Source organism: Halichoerus grypus, chromosome 5 (assembly GCF_964656455.1).
Source record: "Halichoerus grypus chromosome 5, mHalGry1.hap1.1, whole genome shotgun sequence".
Taxonomy (NCBI): domain Eukaryota; kingdom Metazoa; phylum Chordata; class Mammalia; order Carnivora; family Phocidae; genus Halichoerus; species Halichoerus grypus.
The window spans coordinates 70,802,145-70,822,717 of NC_135716.1; the positions used below are offsets into that span (position 1 = coordinate 70,802,145).

The window sequence follows — 20,573 nt, forward strand, 5'->3', positions numbered from 1 at the left end:
GAAAAGAAATCTTACAAGCTACTTTATCACTTAGCTGACAAAAGTCATACAACTGCTCAGCATTATTTTTGAGAATGATTGTAGTTGTAACAAAGATGCAGTCTAGGGTACATAGCACCTGGTAGTGTCTCCTAAATTTTAGCTTCCTTTTCCTTTAAGGGCAGAATCTATTACCTTGTTCATTTTCCTATCCCCTTAACAATGAGTATTGTGCCCACACCCAGAAGGCATTAAATAAAGATGTGTTTAATGTATGTAGGAAGGGTAGAGGTGTACAGGATATTAATTACAGGGCATTAATTAATTTCATAAAATTCATATCCATAAATATATTCTTTTTTTTTTTCAGAAAGGGAGAGAGAGACCACGAATGGGTGAGGGAGAGGGCAGGGGCAAAAGGAGAGGGAGAGAGAGAATCTCAAGCAGACTCCCTGCTGAGCACAGAGCCTGATGCGGGGCTCTATCTCACCACCTTGAGATCATGACCTGAGCCGAAATCAAGAGCTGGACGCTCAGCTGACTGAGCCACTCAAACGCCCCTCCATAAAAATATTCTAAGATAATTATAGCTCTGCTGTCATACTGTTTGCAAGCAAGCCCCCAGTGTTGGTCACAAATAGGTTTCCCAGTGCTGTTTGACATGGGGACACTTCCCATCTCATGGCCTCAAGGCCTCGTGGGTAGAGTTTGGCCAAGCAGACCCATTGAAAAGAGATGTTTTCAATTCCCCAATTCTCTATGGAAGATTTTCTTTAAAAGCAGACTTTTAAGTCATTAGTGGCTCTCTTCTAACTTGAAAAAATATACGTATATAAGCCTTTTCCAAATTAAAACCAAGACAAATACAAAGTTTTACGTAATAAAATTGAACTAGTATCCTAAAATCACTAGTTATGGGCCATCAAATGGTATTAACGAGAGCAGGGCAAAATCAGAACTCAACCGAAATATTGTTCTGTTTCAAAAAGCAACGCTCACATAGTCAAAATGAATTCAATCCCTGCCTTAGTGGACTGGAAACATTCAGGTCAGAGTACCAAATTCAAACAGATCTTTTTGATTATAAGGCTCAAGGTAAAAGGATTTTATCGCTTCTCCCCTTTATAAATATTTAACCATCCCATTTAAATTATGGGGAAGTGGAAAGAAATACATACACAGTTTTTAGTAAAGGTCTAGTGTTACAGTAGCCACGGAAAGCCTGTCATACGGGATTCGCTTGTTTAAATGACTCCTACTGTCAGTTAGCTACGGCTTTTTTAAAACAGGGTGGGGTTACCTGTTACTCTTTTGCCTCAGTTTTATCCACTTCTTCACCGTGGCTTGGAATATGATGCCAAGGGAAGCTAGGGCTTCATCCTGCCTGACAAGTTACAGTTATTAGAGCATTCCCAAGTTCCATGAGCAATACCTTCAGAAGTGTTTTATTCTACTTTACTTAGACGTCACGTAAAGACATTTTTTTCAAGTGCAACTTTTCAGGGAGACTGAATGATGCTCCGAACGCGCAGTCAAAATGTGAAACGTACGCTACCCTGGGCCCACGGAGTGGGTCTTCTGTTGCACCACAACAGAAATATTTAAAAAAAAAACAAAAACAAAAACAGAAGCAAATGAGTGTGTGTGGCTTAAGGAGTTGTAAGAATCTTGTGTAGAAGCCAGACCTGAATTTTTGCTGTCTCTCAATTCATTTGTGCTGTGATCCCGAACATAGTGGAATACCCGCTTGCTCTTCCTCCCATTGTAAAACCTTTCGCATGCACTGTCAGACACAGCATGTAAAGATTTATAATTTCCACCAACCTGCAGGTGAACTCTGACCGGTGGGGCAGGCGCTGCCGTCCCAGGCTCTGGGAGGGACACTGGTGATTGGCAGAGGTTCCCAAAGGCCCGCAGAGATCGTGGCCCCTCTCAGGCCACTCGCTTGCCATCTCTTCTCTGTCACAAGATTCCCAGACTGGCCCATGAAACTCTACTGTCCCCAAGCTGGGGATATAGCACCACGAGAACTAGGCTTTATGATTCTGGGCGACAGTACTAATATTTTTCATAATGTAGTTGTTGGTGTGAATAATAAGTTTTGCTCTGTGTCCTTTTTTTCTGTATTCCCCCCCCCCAAGTTGATTCATGTTCTCCCCGCAATAGTGCATGCATTCCCGAGTGCGACCAAGACTGCAACGAGTTGCCACTTAATTACGTTTAACATTTGTCTTGCCAGGAGTTAAGGGGCCAAAATGATTGTCCCAGATATAGGGCTTCCGGGCTTTCAATTGCCTCTATTCTTTATAGTCCAATAAATAAATTTTCCTTTTTAATAGCACATTTTCTCCATCATAGCCCTTAGCAAACAAGCAAGAATCAATAAGTATTGAACTTCATTCAGCATCAACTGTGTAAATAAAATGTCAATTGTTCAGGCTGTTAGTCTGGAAAAGTCTTCGTCTTTCATCAAGGCTATCTGGAACCTTCCGGCTCCCACCAGGAGGGAATCGGTCCAGGAGCAATTCTCTGGGCCCGGATAATGTAAGTCTGTGCTCCTATAGATCCTGTATGCTTCAGGGAAAGCTCAATAAGAGGCACATCAGAGACCCAGGGGCCAGAGCGATGAGACACACATTCTTGGGGACCAGAATTCAGGGGACCTCTCCTGGCCCTGTACCATTTTACAAGGGTGGAATCTCACTCCTACGGAGGCTTTCTGATGCAGAACTGAAGAAGACACTTTAAACTTACACGCGTTCTCGAGAACAGGTAAAATACTTCTGGACAAGCTCCCAAGGGAAAGAGGGAACCAGAGTTGCTGCGCTGACCCTGGGTGTCTGCAAGCATGTGAGAAAAATACCGTGCTCACTGGCAGAACATGGGTATGGTCTTTAAATTACAGAGGGGGACATTCATGATTTCAGCAAAAGCTGTCATCTGTGACTGCAGTAGAGTTCCTCAGAGGTGTTCATCCCAGAGCAGAGCTGCCTCGTGCAGCCAGTGGGGTTCTGAGACCATGGGACAGAACGCTGCCTGAAAGACGGGTCCTATAGGAGCAGCGTGACCTGACCCAGGCTCACTCTCTCTGCCTTCGATTTGCTTGGTAAAATGCAAAAATCAAAAAAAAAAAAATGCTTTTGGGTTGTCGTGGGGATTAAATTATGAGGTAATATATATGAAATTGCTTTTTTTTTTTTTTTTAAGACTTTATTTAAGAGAGAGAGAGAGCAGGAGTGGGGCTGGGGGGTGGGCAGAGGGAGAAGCAGGCTCCCCGTGGAGCCGGGTGCCAGATGCGCGATGCGGGGCTCGATCTCAGGACTCTGGGATCACGGCTTAAGCTGAAGGCAGACGCCCAACAAACTGAGCCACCCAGGTGCCCCTGAAATTGCTTTATAAAGTGCAATACAAATGATATTCTAGTATTGCTACTGATAGTGTCATAGTTGTTGTTTTTGTTATTAGACTGTAACTTCCCTGAATTTAAGTATTTGAAGAAACCATGTATGATGCAACTAAAGAACTATATAAAGAAGAATATAATAAAATGGGCTGGCATTTTGGGTGCTAAAAAGATCTGACATGATACCTATTGGAAAGAGTATCTTTGACTAGAGAAACTGTTTTCCCTTAAAATCTACATGGGAGACAGTTTGTATATAGTAACAATTAACTAATAGCAAAAAATTACCAGCATGAAGAATAACCATTATATTAATCACATTGTATATTTTCACCCTTCTAGGGAATAGATATTTCCAAGTAGGAGGAGGCCAAAAGCACATATGTTTAGTTTCACATGATATCAAAGCTATCTATTTGACATTATTAAGAATTCTTTTTTAAAAATCAAGTAGTGGGGCGCCTGGGTGGCTCACTCGTTAAGCGTCTGCCTTCAGCTCAGGTCATGATCCCAGGGTCCTGGGATCGAGCCCCGCATTGGGCTCCCTGCTCACGGGAAGCCTGCTTCTCCCTCTCCCACTCCAGCTGCTTGTGTTCCCTCTCTCGCTGTGTCTCTCTGTCAAATAAATAAATAAAATCCTTAAAAAAATAAAAAAATAAATAAAAATAAAAATCAAGTAGTTATGTTCAGTTTGTCTCTAATTTCACCAGCGTGAAAATTCATATTCAGCACTATAGGCAAAGCCATAGTTAAGCATCATTTAAAGACCCTCCCACATTCTCTTCCTTGTCTCTCTGATACTTCTCTATACAATTGTTCCTCCATTTAAGATGGGATTACTTCCCAATAAACCCATCCTAAGTTGAAAGTGTAAGTCAAAACTACATGTAATACACTACGGGACATCATAGCTCTGCCTGGCCTACCTTAAACGTGCTAGGAAGACTTACACTAGCCTACAGTTGGGCAAAATCATCTAACACAAAGCTTATTTTGTAATAAATTGTTGACTCATGCAATGTACTGGATACTGCACTGCAAGTGAGAAACAGAAAGGTTATAAGTGTATCGGTGGTTGACCCTCGTGATCACAGGGTCGGCTGGGAGCTGCAGCCTGCTACCCCTGCCTAGCACCATGAGAAGGTAGGAAAAGATCCAAATTCAAAATTCGAAGTACGGTTTCTATTGTGTGCCTAATGCTTTTGCACCATCATCAAGTCAAAAAGTCTTAAACCAAACTCTCTCAAATTGGGGATTGTCTGTAGTAAAGGGCTCCTATCACTGGATATGGTTTATCTTAGTTTGCTTTGCTGAATGGCTGTGATTTTCACTTCTTGAACAGCCTTTCCTTATCAACCCCTTGCAGTATGACTTTCACTTTATTGAAATTCTTTCAGCCAAGTCATTTGTGCCGTTGCTGGCTTCACTTGGATGTGTATCATACAGTGTGGGTACCTCTCTTTGAAAGATTCTTCTCACTTGGTTTATGGCACCTTACTCTCTCTTGGCCCTTCTGAGCCTTCTCTCTCTCCTTGATGGACCCTTCATGACCCCTTAATGATGGACAAGCCATTTGACCTGACCTTCATTAAAGAAAAAATTATCCTGACATTTGTCAAAATGGTAAGGAAGACTTTATTCGAGACTCTTGCGACAGGTGGTGTCAAGACTACTGCAATAGGGAAGAGAGAATAGGACCAATTCTAAATACAGTGAGAATAAGTGGGGATTTATAGTCAAGGAGCTAGTTTGAGGCATGTAGAGGTCTGTGGGTGGAAAACTACCAAGGGTGGTTACAAAGAGTGGGGAAAAATTCTTGCTAAACTGACCCAATAGGATTCTTGCTGTAGGCAGGCCAGGGTGATCAGATATTAAGCCCAGGATGGTAAAGGATGGGGAATTTGGTGAGAGACTGATGAGGGGATTCTCTCGAAACTGGCTTAGCGGGATTCTTGCTAGAACTGGACATTGCAAGGACAGACACTGAAGCCCATGGTTGAGGCGCAATTGAGAAGTGGGCTCCAAGGAACGTGACTGAAGTTTGGTCAAAGAGAGAGCTCTCTCTCCTTTCCATTGCTGCCTTTCCATCTTTGCCCTTAGTTCTCAAGTGGGCACATGGATTGGCCTGGTTTTAGCTAGGACTCTGTGATGTTGCCTAAGAAACTAGCCTAGCTAGACTTCAAATTCTGTAATTCTTCAGTTTTCTATTTACGGACATTTTCAAGCCAGCATATCCAAAACCAAACTATCAACAGTCTCCCTCTCGCAATTTTTGCCATTATCGTCTTTGTTCTTCTGGTCCTTCAAGCTAAAAACAGGAAGTCTTCTTTGACTGCATCCTTTCCTTCCTCAATAACTTTTACCAGTAAATTTTGTTCATTTGTCTTCTTGGATTCTGATTGAATTTCTGCTGTCACCATACTATCTCTCGGCTATCTCACCAAAGGGGGCCTTTATCTGCTGTCCCTGACTTCAGTTCAGCTTACGTGGAACAGACCAAGTGGTGGTCTGATCTTCCTTAGTCACAATTTAATTACCTCCCTCCTCCAGTGGCTGCTTACTTTCTCTTGAATGAAACTTTAAACCATGTATGGCCTCCTCATGACGCTAGCCTTCTGTTTCCAAAGGCCTGGAGTCTCATGCTTTCGCCGAGTGTTGGACATTCTCACCTTGAATGCTTGTGCTTGACCCAAATTCTTGAAGCACATAGTTAAGGGCTACGTCCTACTTCTCAGTTTTTCCTGATTTCAGTTCACCTTGATTTTTCTCTAATTTCAGTTTCTATCTATAATATTCAGCAGCTGTCTACTATATTTTAGTACTTAATATTACACTACTTTTGTACTATATTTCGTTGTCACTTCATCATTTTTTGTGAATAATGTCTCAACAGTTAGGTTCAGCTTTAGGGGCCCAACATTTTTCATCTAGATCCATCTGGATATCTTATGGGACACATGATAGATAAATTTTAATTCAATACTTATTGCTTGATCTATTGATGATCATTTTTCTTACCCGGAACATGTTTAGCTCTTCACCTGCTGCTTTTCTCTCTGTTCTACAAATACTCAATATTTTGTTAAGAAATGCAAATGTAGGAAGTTCACTTCCTGGTTAGTTATCAGTATATTTCTTAGGTACTCATCCTCTGAGCACTTGAGTAGCAATATTAGCAAAGCACAAAGTTCTTTGCCTCTCTTCAACTGAAGTTTGATAGATATTTGTTCAGAGAACTGAAATACACCAGGTTTGCAGGCAGATTTATTGTTGGAAAAATTAGGAATGGAGAGGTGAAGTGACTTGTCCAAGAACTGAGGGGGAGAACTAAAATTATTACTTGGACAATGCAAGCTTTTTTAAAAAAAGCAAAATATATAAATATCAATGACAGTGGGAAAATAGGAGAACGTTGTACAAACTTTGAAAATCAATGCTTTATCTTTTCATAATAATATGTGTAAGCCACACCAGACCCATGTTATTTAGGTGAGGGTCTTGAAGGGAATGCCTGGTCACAACTCAGGGTCTGTTTTGGGGTCCTTTGAAGGACAGAGGGGTGAATGGATATTCATATGATGTTATGTCATTTCTAGATGGAAACACTTAATATTATTTAAGTCAGGTCTTCCAAGTATGTCCAAGAGAAGACTCTCAATTTCTATTAAGTAGATTTATGGAGGCCATGAACATTGCTCTGTAGCTCAGGGATTTGTGTTTAATTTTCTGGGATACCGTCCAATGATAATGTCTTGAGAACTTGAATTTCTGTGATAGAAAAACTGAGATTAAAAAATATTCTACTATCCATGCTGACCTCAAAATAAATTGGATTCTGAATACTAGAGCCAAGATCCCCGCACCCCCACCAACCCCAGTAACTGGTTGGTTTCGAACAATGTCCTTGGTGTGGTTTTGCTCAGTACAGTTTTGGATATTTGTTGTTGCTTTTATTCATTTTTTGAGGTTTTCCTGATGGTGGCTAGGGCAGAGCAAAAGGATATTTAACAAAATGCAGAAATTATAATGGCTGTGGAATCTAACAAAGTTCATACAATGCTGAAATGCTTCTAACATCTTCTGAGATGATAAACAGAAGCATAGACAGGTTTGCATGTTTCCAGGTGGGGATTTGCTGTATGGACTTTTTGTTGGTTATTTGAAGCCTTAGTTGAGAAATTCATCTCATTTCATCATTGTGTACGTATAAGAGATCCATAAAAAAATGTGCATGGGTGGTGCCTTAACTTTCTATTTAACCTTAGACTTTTTAACCATGCTGAAGAAAGCCAAAATGTGGGAGAATCGTTTATTTGTAGGTAGCTGCCTTGTCACATATTTGGATTCATAAATTCAATTAATTACTTTTAGCCAAGATGATAAATACATGTATTTGAGTCCCACAGCAATTTTAAATAATGCCAAGCAAAAAAACATTTTCCATATTTTAATGAAAATATGAAGCGAAAATGAAACCAGCACTACTCCTATGTTGTAAATAATAGATTTTGCTCTTCTTAGATATATTATTAAACCTGGGTCACTTGAAATAGCTGTAACTAATAATGGAAGAATTAGAAATACTCTACCCAGTAAGTGACATGCGTGCTTAGTCAAGTTTCCCAGTGGAAGACATTATAGCTGGACAAGATGGTCTCATGGTCTACAAAGATCTCTATAGTTTCAAATTTTCTGTGATATGCACCTATGTGGCTGTATTCAGAACAAGATACCAAACAACTAATTATTTCATTCATTACTGTGTAACTTGCCAAATATTAGCACGATTTATTTTCCTAAAAAAACAGTAATAAAAAAAAATGTCCTCTATGTAAAACCATTTTCTCAGCTCTTGTTCTTGAGTAGCAATCCTTCCTGTATTACTGGGATCTGATGATGTTACCGATCCACTGCAGTCCAGCAGCGGCGAGATGCCAGTGATAAGAAAAGAAAATGGAATTCACACTGTTTCTACCTAAAGGGCAATATACTTAGGGATGTTATGCAAAATATCTTTTTTTCTTTTCTTTTTTTATGTCTATGTCAGAATGCCTTGATGATCAAGGAAGGATAGAGTTGTAATTGGTATTCTTACATTGATTAGAAATATATAAGTCTTCTTTCCGTTTTGATTAGGAAGTTGATCTATTTGTTTATGTAGTCACGAATTAAAAAAAACAAACGCTTGAACTACAATGGATTTCAACTCATTCAACATTTACTTGAACACTTATTCTGTGTACTCTGCTGTCCCTTAGGGAGGTTGAGGGGAAGAGAGGGAGAATATAAGAAAATCAGAGGAAGTTCAGGCCTTTAAGGAACTTTAAAAGTGATCTCCTTGATATAACTTTAACTTGACATTTATTCCTTTATATTCCTTTTTTGGGCAAGTGATGAAATTATAAGAATATTCTACAACACTCTGTCCAAAGGGAAAACATGAGGACTTAAAAAAAGTACAACAGAAAATTTAGAACAATTTGGAATTTCTTTTAAATTGCTGATTTCTCTAGGTTTAACTTCTTTGGTCACAGCTCTAAGTAGCTGGATCACAGAGCCAATATTTTGGGCTACTCAATGAGTGGATATGGATTAACATCCAACTGAATGTCTACCTTGTAAATCCTCATAGCCACCCGTGGTCAAAACCTACTCAACTGGATGAAATGTGCAGACAGTTATTCAGGTTTCCTTTCAGACCCAATCATAACTTAACACTTCGGAGCATTGTAACCAAAAAAAAAAGGTGTATGGAAGTTTGGCTCTCTCCTAATTCTAAAATTAGTGCATTTTAATCTTTCTGCAATTCTTTTCCCAGAAATTCTTTGTATCTTTTCCTTTCAAATGTGCTACTCCTTAAAATTAATACATAGCTATGGCAAGCTGTCGTTAGAATTTGATGATTGAGCAGTTAATTAAGGAAGGAGCATTTTCTTTTCTGGAGGTTAATATCAATCTCTGAGTGGAGAGCATTCCGTATGAAGTTTAGCTTTGTAAACTTGTCCAGTTCCTAAGACCTAAGCAGGTGGCTGGTGCTTTGTGGCATGTGCAAAGAATGGCAAATGTGTCAACACAAGTGTGAATCGAGTGTTGACATTCTGAGACTTTCCTTCTGCTCCAGAGCCGCCCCACCCCTCAAGCCCCCGAGCTTCCTCATTTCCTCCCTTCTTTTTAGTGGACTCTGAGAAAATCGGACATTAAATTTGCCTTACCCTTGATCCTTCCCCATGACTGGGGACTTTTCATGATTATTGCAGAAACATGAACACAAGTGAAAAAGGATTCCCACCAAATTGTAATTTATAATATAGCTAGTGATCACTGTCTTCTGTAGATGCAATCCCTATTTGAAAAATTGGAAACACCATTTTCTTACTTTAGAAGATATCTCTAACTTTATCTGTGATTAATATTGTTCATCTTACAGGGTTTTTTTAAAAAAAGTACTTTGGTTTAGGATACAATCACGAGATAGCATCAGTCAGTCGCTTCTTGATCCCCGCCAAAGATAATTGCACACTTTTACCTCTTTTTCAAACTTGCTATCCCACTGATCTCCTTTCACAAGATGACCCTGAAATATTCTTCAAAAGAAAATAGAGATTACTAAGTGCACAAATATTTCCTTGTAGCCATAATGTCTAAACCTGTCTGCACCCACTATTCATTCTTTCTTGATGTTCTTTCTCCATCCATCTCTCTCCCACGTCTTCCATCTTGAGGCTCCCTGTGTTCTGAACATACTCATGCCTCTTCCGTCTTGAAATACAAATGCTTTAACCCAAGTTGCTTGTAAGCTTTTGATCTTGTCTTCTTCCATTTACATCCAAGCTTTTTGAAAGGTCAGTCTACTCATGTTTCACACTGTCTTCACCTGTTCTAAGTCTTCATTGCCCTATACTCTCTTAGGCCCTTACCATTTTTAAAGGTCAACAGTGATCTCCATGTTGCCAAATCCACTGGCCACTGCCCTTTGTGAAATTTGTTCTTATGGTATTGGACTCAATGTAAAATATATCCTATTTTTTCTTGTACCTTTCTGGCTTTTTCTCTCTATGTTCCTCTTCCTCCGTGGACCTCTTAGGTTAATGAGCCAATGCTTTTTAATTCACTGAAAATTGTGTTTTATTTTGGAGGTGTCTGGTTGCACTGTGCTGAGCTTGTGAACCTAACTGTTAACTCATTTTTGAACCCCTTTCTATAAACATGGTTTTCCAGGGTGATCAAGACCAAACAAATCGCTTCAACCACTACTCATAAACCGAGGTCTCTAAAATTACGTCTTCAATGGATTTCTCTTCTTAATTCTAAACCGCTATATTCAATTGCTGTTTAGGCATCTGTAATTAAATATCTTGCATTTCTGGGGCACCTGGGTGGCTCAGTTGGTTAAGTGTCCAACTCTTAATTTTGGCTCAGGTCATGATCTTAGGGTGGTGAGATGGAGCCCCAAGTTGGGCTCTGTGCTAGACTTGGAACCTGCTTAAGATTCTCTTTCTCCCTCTTCCCCTTCACCCGCCCCCCCCACCCCGGTGCTCTCTCTCTTTCTTTCAAAAATAAAAAGAGAGAGAAATATCTTGCATTTCAAAATCAGGAGGTTCAAATCTAACACTGTTCCTCCCAATCCTGCTTGTTTCTTTGATATAATCTCTAATGTGGAGAATTGTACCAACTGTCTGGTCACCCAAGCCAATACCCTGGGAGAGATTCTAGATTATTTCTTCTTTTCATCTTCTACCTCCAATGGGTTCCTAATACCTCTCTGTTCTTGAACTAAATCTCTTTCTTATTCACCACCATCCTTTGCAATTTCCTCTCCCTGGGGTTAGCCCTCATCACTTCTCACTGTATCACTTGAAGATCCATCCTTCTTGCTGTCAGCTCTTTTGTGTGGCACATAGACCCTCCTAGCTGGACTCCTGGCTTCCTCCCAGGTGTCTGCTCTCAGCATTCCCTCACGCACACTATGCCCCTGCCTCTGCAAGCGCCTTGCTCTTTCAAGCCATCGTGAATTCGCCCAGCCTACTCTCCCTGGCTCAAATGCCCCCTTCCTGCTTCACCTGGCTGACTCCTGCAAACTCTTTCCATAGCACTCCTTCCGGGAGAGCCACCTTCAGTTCTGTGTGCTTCCTCTGGGCCCATAGCTGCCTCTGGATACCTTATCTTAACCTGAGGACAGTGGGTAACATTATCACTTTGGTGAAGTGGTTATGAATGTAGGCTCCACAGTCGGGTTGGCTGGGAGTATTGCTAGACTCCAACACTCACGTCATGATGGTACAGCAACTTACCTCACCTGTCTGCCTCAGTGTCCTAATCTCTAAACCGGAGATCATGTTATCAAGCACACCGAGTAGTAAAGATTAAATGAACAAAAATATGTAAAACACTTAGAATGCCTGGTATGCAAGAGTTAAGACTTAATAAAAGTTGCTTTTCTCTTTATTCTTTTTCTTTTATACTTCCTCTTCTTTCTTTTTTTCCTTTCCCCTCCTTCTTTCCCTCCCTTCGTCTTCTCTTTCTTCTCTTCGTTATCCTCCTTTTCTTCCTTTTTCTGTCCTCCTCTTTCCTCTTCATGTTTTCTTCTTCATTCTCTGCCTCCTCGTCCTTTATTACCCTTTCCCCCACTAGACCTCTGTGGAGGCTCTGCGGCTACTGAGACTGTATTATTATATTCAATTACACACCCCATAACCTGCCACAGAGAATGTTATTTCTTTCTCTTTTTTTAAGATTTATATATTTATTTTAGAGAGAGAGAGTGCATGCATGCACATGAGCAGGGGTAGGGGCAGAGTGGGGCAGGGAGAGAGAGAGAGAGAGAATCTCAGACTCTGCTGAGCACAGAGCTGGGCCAGGGCTTGATCTCACCACCCCAAGATCATGCCCTGAGCCAAAATCAAGAGTCCAATGCTTAATGACTGAGCCCCCCAGGCACCCCCAAAGAATGTTATTTCATACTGGACATTGGAAAAAATACTTTTTCTACCTATTTTTTCTACCTTTAAAAAATCATTATTTTCATGATTCAGAGTTAGTGATTATGTTTATTCAATTACTGATAAAATACGGAAGCCTTCAGGAAACATGTGTGAATGCTAAATATGAAAGAATGAGGGCTTATATAAATGTATGGTAAGCATAATAATAATGTTAAACACATATATATCACATTTGATGTGCCAGGCATGGTTAAAAGAACATTGCATTTATAAACTCATGCCATTATTGTCTCCATTTATAAGGTCTGATATTCACGAGGTTTCTTTCCAATTCACAAAGTTAGATTATTTATTTTATCCATAATAATTGTATACAATAATTATTATAATAACTAGACATTTTCAAGCTAGAAACGAAATGATGGATATAATTTTATATCTTGGAAGGTCAAGGAAAGAGATGTCATTTTCCATCAGAGAAAGATGTAGGAAAAATCTTTAGTGTATAAGATATGCAAATTAAGTAGGTAAAATAAAGTCTTCATTTTTTAAATTTGTGACCACAATTCTAATCCGGGATGGAGTTTTCAGTAGGAGTTAATCTCTGTTTTTTGTAATGGAAGAATCCTGATCTTTGGAGTGAATTTCTATCTCCTCTTTTTACAAAGAGTAGCTTTGGGCCAGCCAACCTTGTGGAAAGTGTAAGCTTCAGTTTCCACAAAGCATTTGGAAGGAGGGAATTTGTTTAGAAATAATGTGTTATGTTTGTTATTATTTAGTTATAAATTGGAACATTAGCTAAGCTATATCTTTAAGATAGCTTTTTTTATTCTTTTCCACAAATGAAGAAGGATCCTTGGACATTTGGTTTTCTAAGCTTAAGTAAGTTCAGAAAATGATAGCATACCAACCCTCCTTCTTTTGGGTTTGCTGTGCGATTAAGAGGTACTAAGAGGGTACTTATTCAAGTTGATTTAATTAAATATTTCTTGAGACCCTCTCCTCCTTCACCCCAATATCTGTTAGTATTTCCAGGCACATTAGTGATCTGTGGAGTGCAGTTTGTATGTTAGTCATTTTGGGTTCACTCGTATGAAATGCAATACATTATTTTTATTAACATTAGTTTTGTTGGATTTTAGTCATAATGAGCTTTTGGTCATAATGAGTTTGACCTGGAAGCTTGTAAGTTGAGAATAACTGATAGCGAACAAGGAAATTTGCAAATTAAACTCTTAGGGAGAGTTTTTGATGTTTTTTTCCTAACAGTAGTAGTTGGGGCCTCTGAGTTTAGATGGCCCTCATGCTATGATCCAATTCAGCATTACAAAGAGCAGAAAAAGTAATCAATATTGCTGAAAGAATTTGGGGGAAGTTTTGCAATGCAAAGAATTTGTGGAATCTATTGATCTGAGTTGTGAGCCAAAAATTTCAGGGGGGGAAGGCAGGCCGTCCATAATTAGTAAAGAACAGGAGCTCATTTTCGTTTCTCATTGTGACAAATATTTAGTATTATGAGATTTAACTTGTGCTTGTTATTAGATTTTTGTACTGCAGTTAGTTAAGATTGTAAGCCTGTGATATGTTATTAATCTGTTCTCAAAAGACAACTCATTTGTACTCTGATTTGACCCAATAATAGAGAAGGATGCTAATGAAAGCTCATTGGTGTTCCTTTTGTTTTTGTTTTTTATTTATTTATTTATTTTTTTGGTGTTCCTTTTGTACAAATGTAACGGACTTCCTACTTGTCTAGGTTTTAACCACGACGTATTTGTTCATAAATTATCCAGCAGCACGTGTATGAAACTATTGTAAGTCCTTTTCTGACTGGTTGAAACTTTATTGGGCACTGCAGCACCATCTAATGCTTTTTACTCTTCACAAGACCAGCATTCAGCAATATCCAAGAAGGAAGAGGGTGGTTCTGTGTTCCCCATGGTTTTGGTGTTACTTTCCCTCTTCATTTAAATGTTCCTCCTTCTCCCCTGTGTGGCTTCCATAATTGAGGTTGATCATTTGACCCATTTGGCCATCTTGGGTCTATTTGGAAGAATTCAGCAATCAAAATTGTTTGTTTGTTTCATGGAGAATTTTGGTCTTACTTAAACTGTCGTTGGTAAGTCGTGGAAACATGTTATCCACTCATTGGTTTTGTCGATATGTGAGACTTAACCTGATTATCTGACAATTTTTGTTCCCTGAGGAACACGAACTTTGGTTCTCATGTGAACTCTTTGAAGGAGGGAGCCAGGAGTGAAGGAGACCGAGCCTTACCTTGGAATGGAATTTGTTTTGTTTCTCCCTTAGTCCACATAGATGGTGTGTCATCCCCCCACCCCCCACCTCCATTTCTGTCATCTAGGAAGGTATAAATGTTTCACTCTGGGACAAAGCTGTTTAGTGGAAAGCCTCTTGAGTTCCAGACTTAGTCTTTTTAACTAGTTGAGTGGTTAAGAAGGAGTCATTTAACATTTCTGGACTCAGTTTCCTTATTTGGAAAAAGAAGTGGTCAGATTATAGTATCTTTACTGTGAGCTGAACTACCGTTCTAGGATCCCAGTGTGCAAGTAGTAAAAATATAATAAGATATGAAACTTGTACTAAGTTACTTCCTCTAAAAAAATCATTAATAACAAAACTTGCTAGCTACTTCGTTATTAACTTTACAGGACAACAGAGGATAATAATGGCTTCTGAATCACTGAAAACCAGTGAACTAACGCACAGTAGTAATCCAAATTAGTCACATTTATTCTAACCATCGCTTTACTCCTTTGCCCATTTGAAGTCCCTGTGATTATTTTTTGCTAGCTCTTTGGGAGAAATGGGTTATTTTTTTTTAATTATGAAAATGTTATTTCAGTAAATGTAATTTAATTAAAATGAGAATTTCTGCCAACTGTTTTAAATAAATACAGTATTCTTTTGCTGGTATGAAAGGAGTTACTATTTGCTGTCTCATTTCCTCACTAATATGCTGGCGTGTTTCGCTTGAACCTGAGCTTGTGGAAGTTTATTCTTAACCAAAGCAGTTCCTTTTTCATGTAAGTAGGTTAAATGTGAATTGGGCAGCCTCAGGGTGCTTTTTTTGTTCACTTTTAAAAAGCCCCCTCAAGAGGGCCCCTTTTAGAAACCTAGAATCATATGTTTGGAAGATTGATCCAAATTAACATTAGAATGGCCCTTTTATTTTAAAAAAATATACAGACTATCTAAAATACTATCTAAAATACTAAACTGACATAGATTGAAATAAAACTGAATAGGGGAAGTAAGATTTCTTGTTTTATTCTACCTTTGCGGTGAAAGAACTGAAATCAGAGAAAAAAAAATGTCAAGTCTGTTAAGGTACAATTTCTGCCCCCAAAATACAGGAGGAAATGTATTTGTACAAAAGGTCCAAATTAATGTCATTCATTTTCCTGTGACTTCATATGCCCTAGAATGGTGCACGCACATCAAGAGTTTATATATGTTTTGACTTCTGAGAAGCTTGTTTATTTATTTTTAAAGAAATATTACATTAATAAATTCCTAGAATTGCATTTTTAAATCATCTCGTTGATAGAAATGCTGGCACTCAGTGAAGTATATTCATGTGTCTTCTCTTTTGTAAATTGCATAGCAATTTTTTTTCCAGACAATGCAAACATTTTAATTTGTTGGAAAAGACCGAACCATTAAATATCAGTAAAATTGCTTAAACTGATTTTTTAAAAAATATGTGGGAAACCAGAGGACTACAAATTATGTGTTGGCTATAATTCAGGACTATACAATAACCCAGGTCCCTAAAGGTCTGAAAAGAATGACAGAGAAGCCATGATTTTCAGACACGTGCATTATATATGCTAATAGCTTTGCAGTGAGAAAGGTTTATATCCTCGTAATAGAGGAAACATTCATTTTTAGCATTTCAGACCATGGGGAACATAGTAATTACAACAGGCACTAATATCTGTCTCCTTTCTAGCCTTGCTTTCACCCCTCCCCTTCCAAGCACTTGAATAATCCCAGTGGAATTAGTCAAAGGACTTTAAACCTATGTCATTTCTAAAGTCCTTTATTCTCTCTTTAGTACAACGTTGGCCCTCAAGGAATGTATAGCCTAGCTCAGGTATATAGATCATCCGAGCAAAAGAAATTAAGCATGTTTTTCTTTACTTAAATATGTCTACAGACATTTCCATTCATATGATTTACAGTGATGATTTTTAGAAGTACAAAACTGTAATACTCTTTTATAAAAGTTGAGATTAAGTCTAAAAGCTGTGCTCTCTGTAAAAATCAGTGTCCTTCATCGAGCAATCACACCATTACCTAGAACAGTCTGGCTAATGTGCAATATTTTGGAACAAAATAAATTTGCAAGTTTTTTTGCCAGATGAAAAACGTAAAAACAAGCAGTTATTAGCCCTTGACCTGTAGTGTTTGAGCTTTGCCTCGTTTACCTGCAAGATTCCGTTAGCAAGCAAATCCCCACTGTCTTAGCCCACTTCAGATGTAGTGTTAGGAGTCGCAATGCTTGATGAGGATCCTCACATTCTATTGAGGGATGTATAGGCTTTCCGTAGCTAACACTGTATAATTTATATCAACTAAAAATGTGCCTTTTCAGCCCCCCTCCAACATGGCTTTTCTGAAGAATTTTTACAAACTGACTTTTACTCAAAACAGGCAAAAATAATAATACAGAATAAACTCAGAAACTTTTTTCCCCATCTACTATGAAGGAATCGAATGGTTTTATTTCCTTGTTAAAGGTATTAAATTAAATCACTTAGAGAAGTTAACCTGTGTTATCAGGAATAAAGCTGATACCACAACAGACTTAAAGCTGGATGATAGATCAGATTTCCTTTTGTTTTATAATTTTAACTCTGTCTCTCTGTCTCTGTCTCCCCCCCCCCCCCACACACACACCCTCTGTCTCTTGCAAATAGCTGTCACAGACTATACTGTGAAGGAAATTAGAAGGCATACAGATGGACTGGACTTCACTACTAAAGAGTAAAGGTTTGAGAAATCCTATGGTTGTTTCAGCCTCTGTCACTGGGCAGCAAGCATAAAACAACAACACTTGCTCTTGAATTCCTTTTTTTTACATGGAGCAGATGACCCATTTGCAATTTCCCTTTAAGCTGTCTACTTAGAACAGGTAGTAATCACCATCCAAAAGAGCCATTCTGGTAAAGCGCCCTGGTATAAAAGCTTTCAGTAGAAACTGTCCCCTCCCTGACTCCCATGCTGCCTTCAAACTCAATGCATAGTTCATCATCTAGTCACATTTTCCGTATTTATAAAAATTATTATGCTTTCCTAAGTAATCACCCTGCTCCCCCTCGTGCTGATATGTGCTCTAAAAGCTAATTATTTGGACATATTCTCTCCTGTCTACCTGGCAAGATTGTATTCCCTCTTTCAATCCCCTTTAAGAATTTACTCCCAGGAAGGCTCCCCCAACCTCTGGGGAATTAAGACCTCCTTCCTTTCCATGGCTACCACCCTCTCCCCCCACCTGCACAACAGTACTTATCACCCTGCTTTGTAGCTGTTTGTCAATTTGAAAGTCTTATCTACTTGCCTTGAATTCTTAAAGCTGGGCACACTTGTCCTATTCATCCTCGGGTTCCTCAGTTCTGGCAAGGGGCTTGGTGAGTGGTAAGTACTCAATAAATATTTATGGAAGCCTGAAGAAAGGATGTGTGCTGGTGTGAGTTGAGACAGACAAAGTGAGAGAGAGAGAGAGAGGAAAAGAGGGAGAGAAGGCAAATGAACACTCCAGGAGGCATTGCTATGAGGGTGGTGGGTATTATTTCTGTATTTTTTAGCTCCTACTAGCTTTCTACTTTACTTTTAGGTTTGGGGTTTAACACAAAACCCTCTGGTTGTGTTAAAGAAGGATCATGTGGGGGCACTTTGGCAGCTTTTTCTGGGGTTGGAGATGCACTGGAGGTCCCAAAATGCTGTACTGGGTCTCAAAATGATTCTTCCAGATGTGTTTGGTTTGGGAAAAGTGAATATTCCTCAAAACTAGATTTTGAGTTCGTAAAATCTGAATGAAAATAAATTAACAAAATTTTTTAAATAATAATAAAGAAAAAAAAAAACCCTCTGAGTCTGAACAAGAGAAAAGCCGAGAAGGCTGCTGGAGAAGTGATACGAATGTGCTCTGCCATTGCCCTTCTGGACCCCCTGGCAGAAGGTTACCTTCTGCTTTTCTCCAGCTCTGCTCTCCTCCTGCCTGGTGATGTCCACAGGGACTTCATTTCAGACCCTCTGGGCCCCCTGTTAACTAGATCCCTTTATGAAAGAAAGTGTTACATGGTGCAATGACCAAAAGTAGAGGAATGGGTTTTACTCCGGGACTTGGCTGTCCTCTTACCAGATCCCTTGGCTACTAACTCGGAAACTGGTTAAGCGTGTTGAAGGCCAAGTGGAAGTTTTGCTACTAGTGAGTGACTCTGGGGAAGGGGAAGGGAGGGGATTTTTTTACCAGATAAACATTTAAAAAATATATTTAAAAATTGTGGTAGAGGAAATTACAGAAGACAGGGCCCATCAAAGAGAGGAAATGCCAGGTAATGACTAAACCTTCACTGCACATTATCTTTTGAGATACGAGGCTGTATCTCTATTCTCAGGGGGTGAGACAGTTCACAGCATTGCTTTGCATCACATTTTTTAAAATCATTGGATCATAATATCGTTTTGCCTTTTCTCAGTCAGTACCAGTTGGTTGCATTTGTTGTTGGTTATTTAGAAGCTGAAGCTCAGCCTTTTGTACCCCCTTGATCCAGTCATTTATAACATATTTTGATCACATACACACTCAAATGCAGACTCAGTTTGCAATTGTGAAAGAAAATCTGTTTTCCTCTTCTATTTTTGCATTGTCTTACGATCTGTCATTTTTACTGTACAATGTCTTCATAATCTCCTGTAATCCTTGCTGACTCATTTCTCAGTAAATCGAAGATGATGGAGCTTTACGGGTAGATTTTGAGTAGGGAGTGACAAAAGGGAAAGACATTCAGCGTGAGAAATTCCATTGTGTTTTCAATTAAGTTTGTGTGTCCCCATGGTAGAGCTGTTCCCCAGCTAGCTCTGTTTGGTGGGGAATGGTTTGGTCTCTCATCGTAAACAGAAAACGTGAAGGGGGCTGGACAACAAGGTGCAGTTGTCCTCCATAAAGGATCAGTCAGCATTGTGCATCAGAAATAATGGCTCGTCCTTTATCCAGCCATAAAGAGCCTTGTGATGGTGGCAAGTCACAGTCCGTATCTGTAGTCCTGGCTTCCTCATTTATAGCATGGAACACGGCAGTATCTAATTTAGGATGTTGCTGAGAGAGGTGAATAGCATAACATGCAAAGATGGCTTCAAAAAAAAGTTACCGGCACTCAACAAATCTTTGCTATTATTATTACTGTCAAAACTGATGAAACCAAGATGAAGGGAAGAGTCGGATAAGAGGATCTGTTGGGATGGGTTTGACTAGTCCACAGGCAAAGACCTAGAGATACACGAGGTTACACAATTTTGCCTTGACAAAATCCAACACTCTGATAAATTAATTATAAAAGGAGTCGTGTTGCCACTTGAAACAAAGCTGAATGAGAAGGTAATAGCAGCCTGAGAAGATGGGAAGTTGTTACACAATTTTAGAGTTTTATCAAAGAACGAATGCTTATTTTTATTTATCTTTAATTATGGAAAAAATAACTGTGGTTGATCAAGGGAAAAAGATAAACAGATACTAAGCCAGATACTAAGCCAGTACCTATTTACTACCAAGATTTTTTTTTTTTTTTTTTACCACCTAACATAAAGGGTGGAAACAAAAATTCAATCACTTCCCAACACTGTAATGTGAACTGTTTTCTAGATGTTCCCTACTCATTTCTGGCTACAATAATGAGAGTTCTTTTGAAACAATGCCACAAAGCAGCACTAAATATGTGCTCTCCCACACACTGCATATAAGGGAAATCAAGAAGGGAACACATTCACTAACTGTTTGCCAAGGTCAACTTCTCTGTTTTTCAAAGAGTAATGTGTTTTCCTTGACAAATAATGTAATCCGTTCTGCATTGAAATATGGGCCTCCTGATAGGAATTCCTTCTTGAATGATAATGTAAACCCCTGCTCTCTAATTTGACAGTAGGCTACTGGGTGGACAGTTAAGAAACAATATCAATGTTAATTTGTTTGATTGGAAATATATTTATTGCTAGTTCTTTTG

General features: G+C 39.1%; 1 protein-coding gene across 4 annotated transcripts in view; it reads left to right on the forward strand.

The window, feature by feature from the left end:
• TOX (thymocyte selection associated high mobility group box) overlaps positions 1–20,573 on the forward strand; it is a 296,409-nt gene that overhangs the window by 34,902 nt on the left and 240,934 nt on the right. The window contains exon 1 of one of the 4 annotated variants that reach the window (XM_036071361.2): positions 17,970–17,988. The exons of the other annotated variants lie outside the window; for them this stretch is intronic. The gene's annotated coding sequence lies outside the window, so the exon portion shown is untranslated. Of the gene's footprint in view, positions 1–17,969; positions 17,989–20,573 lie in introns of those variants that run through there. 4 annotated transcript variants of the gene reach the window in all.